Source organism: Natrix helvetica, assembly GCF_964273705.1.
Source record: "Natrix helvetica genome assembly, chromosome: 2".
Classification (NCBI taxonomy): Eukaryota; Metazoa; Chordata; class Lepidosauria; order Squamata; family Natricidae; genus Natrix; species Natrix helvetica.
Genome location: NC_138552.1, coordinates 153,027,207 through 153,033,206, shown reverse-complemented (window position 1 = coordinate 153,033,206; position 6,000 = coordinate 153,027,207).

The window sequence follows — 6,000 nt, the reverse complement described above, 5'->3', positions numbered from 1 at the left end:
TTCCTCTAGTATCTCCTCTCGGAACTCCGCCTGGCAGCACACAACACACACACAACACCAACGGCGCCGCGAGTCTAGTCACCTTGAGCGATACCGAGCACTTTCCCCGTAAAGGAAACCGAAACTTGGATCAGCTGAGCGGCGATCATCAGATCCCCGCCGTTATCTGGCCCTTCAAAAGCCGCGCTCTCCCCTCCAGCGCCGCAATCCCCAGGCAGAAGCCCGCGAAGGCACCGCGATGCACTTGCCTCCTCCCCTCCAGCTCCTCCGTCTCCTGCTCCAAGCTCTGGGGGCTCTCTGCAGCCGGCTGGTCCTCCTCTGCTTTTGGAGCCCGCTCCGACGCAGAGTCTCCCCGAGCTCAGCTCCGCTTCCTCCGCCGGTGCCGCTCAGCGTCAACTACCACTTCACCCGCCAGTGCAACTACAAGTGCGGCTTCTGCTTCCACACCGCCAAGACCTCGTTCGTCCTGCCGCTGCAGGTGGCTAAGAGGGGGCTCCGGTTGCTCAAAGAGGCGGGTAAGTGAGCCTGTCCCTTGCTGGCTCCGGGAAGCTACGGAGGGGATGGAAATTGAACCAGTGGCGGAAGGGTTTTCTCGCTCTGATCGCTGGGGATGGAGCGCATCAGTCCTCCGAAATATCGTGGGAGGGCCCCAGACCGCCTCTATCTTTGCTTCACGCTTCTGGGGTACCAAACTACTAGATGAAAGTTTAAGGTCTTCTTCTTCTCCTTCCCCTTCCCCTTCCTCTTCTCCTTCCTCTCCTTCTTCCCCTTCCCCTTCTGCTTCTCCTTCCTCTCCTTCCTGTCCTTCCTGCTCCTCCTCCTCTCCTTCTTCCTCTTTCTCTCCTTCTCCTTCTCCTTCCTCTTCTCCTTCTTCTCCTTCCTCTCTTTCTCCTTCTTCCTCTCTTTCTCCTTCCCCTTCTCCTTCTCCTTCTTCTCCTTCTACTCCTTCCTCTCTTTCTCCTTCTTCCTCTCTTTCTCCTTCCCCTTCTCCTTCCTCTCCTCCTCCTTTCTTGGCAAGGATGTTAATGCTGCTTTTGAATATTTATTCAATATTTAGTGAGTATTTGAATATTTATTAGATTGCTTTATCCCACCTTTATTATTTTTGTAAATAACCCAAGGCGAGGAACTTAACCAACACACCCAAAGTTGCTTTTTTTTCAAGAGGCAATTGAACTTTATGACTTTTCTTTGAAGACGTTTCGCTTCTCATCCTAGAAACTTCTTCAGCCTTTACTGGATGGAGCTGAAGAAGCTTCTTGGATGAGAAATGAAACATCTTCAAAGAAAAACCCCGCCGCCTCTCGAAAAAAGCACCTTTCGGACAACCATGACCTGAACGATGGAGAATCTCCATAGACACACCTTTTCCACACTCCTATTTTCCACACAACAACCGGGTGAGGTAAGTTGGGCTAAGAAAGAATGACTGGTCCAGAATCACCCAGCCGCCTTTCATGCCTAAGGTGGGACTAGAATTCACAGTCTCCCTGGTGATTGATTATTAATCAATTGGTTAATGAGGCCAGTTAGCAATAATTCAGCTTTTAAAATCCTGGGGATTACATAACAATTCTGACAATGTAAGCTGTGTAAAATAAATGCCGGAATGCAGGCATTTTACATCCCTAGCCCACAGCTCTGTTGCTGGCTTTGCAAGATTTCCTTTGGAATATTACAGAGGGCTGTATGTGGGGACCAGTGCAGAGAGTCTCTTTTGAAATACTTACCTCACTAGATCAGTTTAATAAAGGATAGCAGCACCTTTTGCAGCAAAACAAAAGAGAAATAGAGCTTATGCTCTATTTGTTAAATTTCAGAGTTTCACCAAAACTTTTGTTGTATTAAATTAAACTGGGCTGGGGAATGACTGCCTCTGCATTTCACACAGTTCTTAACAGGAGTAAGCAACTTTGAAACAGAAAACCTTACTTAACTATTGGACATCCAGATTTGATTTACTGTACTTCAGAATTCTCATTAGTCCACCACTTATCTGACTGGTTGGTGTGATAAATAAGTAAAATAAAATAAAAACTCCTAAGGATTGTCTTATAAGGCAGATCACCAGGATATTTTGAAGCTATAGGCTTCAGTCAAGTCAGAAAGATCCCAGAAAAAAGCAGTGGCAAAACTCCATCCACCCTACTTCACAGGATGGTTGTTGTAGGAAAAAATAGAACTAGGAGTATTACCGTATTTTTGGTATATAAGATGCATTCCCCCGCCCCACCCCCCCAAAGTGAGTTGAACTATCTGTGTCTTATAGAGCAAATGTTCCTGAAGCCCAACCTGCCAGCCCCCACCCTTTGACCTCTGCCTCCCAGCAATTTGCCTCCTTGCGACAAGCAGCCTGCTCAACTTCAGCACAGCCTGATTTAGCATGAGCTGCTGATTGGCAGTTGGATTGGCCTCCCATAATACCACCAATCAGCTGTTCCAGGCTGCGGGGAGCACCATCGCCCATCGCCCTCCACATGTCCCATTTACAGCCTCCACACGTCACATTTTCGGCCCATTCCAGGCGGCAAGGATAGGCAGCGATGGGAATACCCACTGCCTGGAACAAGCCAAAAAATGGGATGTATGGAGGCCGAAAATGGAATGTGCTGAGACAGAAAATTGAGTGTGTGGAGGCGGCAATAGGTGGGGTGGCGATGGGCTGCAACACTGGCGATACGTAGTGGCAATCCCGGCAGCCTGGAACAGCTGATAGGCGGTATTCTGGGTGGCCGATCCAACCACTAATCAGCTGTTTGTGCTAAATCAGGCTGTGCTGAAGCTGACCAGGCTGTTTTCTGCAAGGAGGCAAATTGTTGGGAGGCAGAGGCAGATTTGTTTTCTTGTTTTCCTCCCCAAAAGCTAGGTGTGTCTTATAGTCCGAAAAATATGGTAAGTATGTTTGCTGCATTGAACTGATAAAAATATACTGTAAATAAAAAGGCAGGAATAAAAATATAGTAATAATAATGATCTTGGAGTCCAAACTCATTAGGGGAAGTGACTCTCAAGCAGAACTAAAAACCCTAGATAGGAAGACAAATCACAATGAGTCACACACTTCATCCACACAGCAACGTCGACAGACTCTACTTACCAAGGAAATAGGTCGGTGTGGAAGGTTGTAAGTATACCAGACAGCTGATGAAGAGGGGGAAAGCATTACCGGTAGAAGAAGATCTGAAGGAGAGTGAAGAAGATGCCCTGAAGTTAGTATTCCATGAATGTTTACTAAGTACTGGAGAAACCAAACTGGCCTACAAGAAAGATCAAATTAAGACTAGAAAAAAGACATGGCAAGGCCAAGTATTACATGGCCAATACATAAAAAAGTAGCAGGCAAAGTGGACAAGAACAATAGCAATAGCTAAGCGCAGGAAAATTGAAGAAACAGACTGGAGCTAATGCTGGCTGTACAAGGTCAAGCCTTAAGAACAAATGCATGAAAAACTGGAATTGAGAAGACAACCACAGAGATAGCAACCGTCGCCTCTGCAAAGAAGCTGAAGAAATAGTGGACCATCTGGCAAGCTGTTGCAAGAAGATAGCACAGACTGACTACAAACAACAGCATGACAAAGTGATGGCAATGGTGTATTGGAAGATCTTCAAGAAATACCTTTGTCTGCAAGCAAAAACTGGTGGGACCACAAAATAAACATACTAGAAACTGAAAAGGCCAAAATGCTCTGGGAGTTTAGAATTCAAACATTCAGGTACCTGTCGTACAACATTTTTGATAAGAAAAACAAAGTCTGGACAGTGGCCTTGCAGTACATGGAGACAGCAGAATAGAAGAGAAAGACCTGGAGAAAAAATCACAAAATACAAAGATCTGTGAATAGAAATAGTACGACTGTGGCAAAAGAAAGCAAAGGTGGCACCCGTAGGCTACAATCTGGGTTACAACCCCAAAACAAATGGAGGTACAATCCGGGAAACAATCCCAAAACAACTGTAACCTGGGGTACAATCCCAAAAGCAACTGGAGCAACAGTTACTCCAGTTTGATTGCTCCAGCCAGCAATGGCGTATTTTTTTGGCTCGTGTGCCATAAGTGGGGGAGCACAGGGGGGTCGTGCGCAGGCGTGCCTCACCATAATGCAATGCGCTAACCCCCCCCTGCACGCATGCGCGCATGACAGGTGCTGCCCCACATTTTTTGCTTGCTTTTTTCCTCCTCCCCAGGCTCCAGAAGCTTTATAGGAGCCTGGGGAGGGTGAAAACAGCCTCCCCTGTCCTCCCAGAGGCTCTCTGGGGGCTTCAGGAGCTTCCCTAAAGGGCAAAAAACAACCCTATGAGCAAACCATAAGTCACTTCCGGGTTGCTTGTAGGGCTGATTTTAGCCCTCCGGAGTGTTAAGGAGCCCTCAGAAGGCTTCTGTTAAAGGATCCGGAGGACAAAAAACGACCCTACGAGCAAATCTTCAGGGAAACCTTCTGAGGGCTCTTGAATGCTCCGGAGGGCTAAAATCGACCCTACAAGCAACCCAGAAGTGACTTCTGGTTTGCTCGTAGGGTCGTTTTTTGCCCTTTAGGGAAGCTCCTGAAGCCTCCGGAGAGCCTCCCGGGGGGGTCAGGGGAAGCTGTTTTCACCCTCCCCAGGCTCCTATATAGCCTCTGGAGCCTGGGGAGGGCGAAAAATGACTTTTAAAAAGTTCAAACTCTTGAAAAAGTTCAGAGTTCAAACTCTTGAATGTTGAATTGTCAATGTTGCCTTGAGTTCTTAGTTTGGGCTGCCTAGGCTCCAAAGTGTCTACTTTTGTTTTCAAACCCTACCCTTGACTGTTCACAGAATAAACTTCAGCAGAATCTCTAAACATCTGGGTAGTGTTTGCTTCCACTTAGGCACTAGTCAGTTCTGGTCCATCATGCTTTTTAATTTTAATTGTATTGTGCATCAAGCGCGTTTGCAGCATGTCCCTAAGCAAACCAGCAGTAGTCTCTGCCAGAACCTACCCCTGAGAAAGCCCACACTGGGAATAATGCATAACTTGGAATGCTGCATGCAATTCTGGTCCTATAACACAAAAATGATGTGAGACCCTAGAAAGAGTCCAGAGAAGATCAACAATGGTGAAAAGAGGCCTGGAGGCCAAGTCATACCATGATCAATTAAAGGAACTAAGTATGCTCAGCCTAATGAAGAGATACCTGATGGGCTGTCACAGTGAAGAGAGCATCTATTTACTCCCCATAGCATCTGAAGGCAGGACATGAAGTAATGAGTGGAAGATCATAAGAGGGAAATCCAACCTGGAACAATGGAGTAATTTTCTGATGATTAATGAAAGGAACAACTTGCCTCCTGGAGTTGTGGTGCTCTATTGCTGGGGATTTTCTAGCAAAGATTTCTCCAGAATGGTATAAGAACTCCTGCCTTGGGCAGAGAGGGTTGGACTAGAAGGCCTCCGGTGTCCCTTCAAGCCATTGGAGTCAATGATTCAGACACTAATGTATTGAGCTCTGCTGGCTGGAGAATTCTGAGAGTCGAAGTCCACAAGTCTTAAAAGTTGCCAAGTTTGGGGACCTCTGGTCTGAAACCTTCAAGTCCTAAAACGCTGCCCACTTCCAGCTTCTTAAACTGGTCCCATTTCCTCTCGGAACTCCGCCTGGCAGCACACAACACACACACAACACCAACGGCGCAGCGAGTCTAGTCACCTTGAGCGATACCGAGCACTTTCCACGTAAAGGAAACCGAAACTTGGATCAGCTGACCGGCGTTATCCCCGCCGTTATCCGGCCCTTCAAAAGCCGCGCTCTCCCCTCCAGCGCCGCAATCCCCAGGCAGAAGCCCGCGAAGGCACCGCGATGCACTTGCCTCCTCCCCTCCAGCTCCTCCGTCTCCTGCTCCAAGCTCTGGGGGCTCTCTGCAGCCAGCTGGTCCTCCTATGCTTTTGGGGCCCGCTCCGACGCAGAGTCTCCCCGAGCTCAGCTGCGCTTCCTCCGCCGGTGCCGCTCAGCGTCAACTACCACTTCACCCGCCAGTGCAACTACA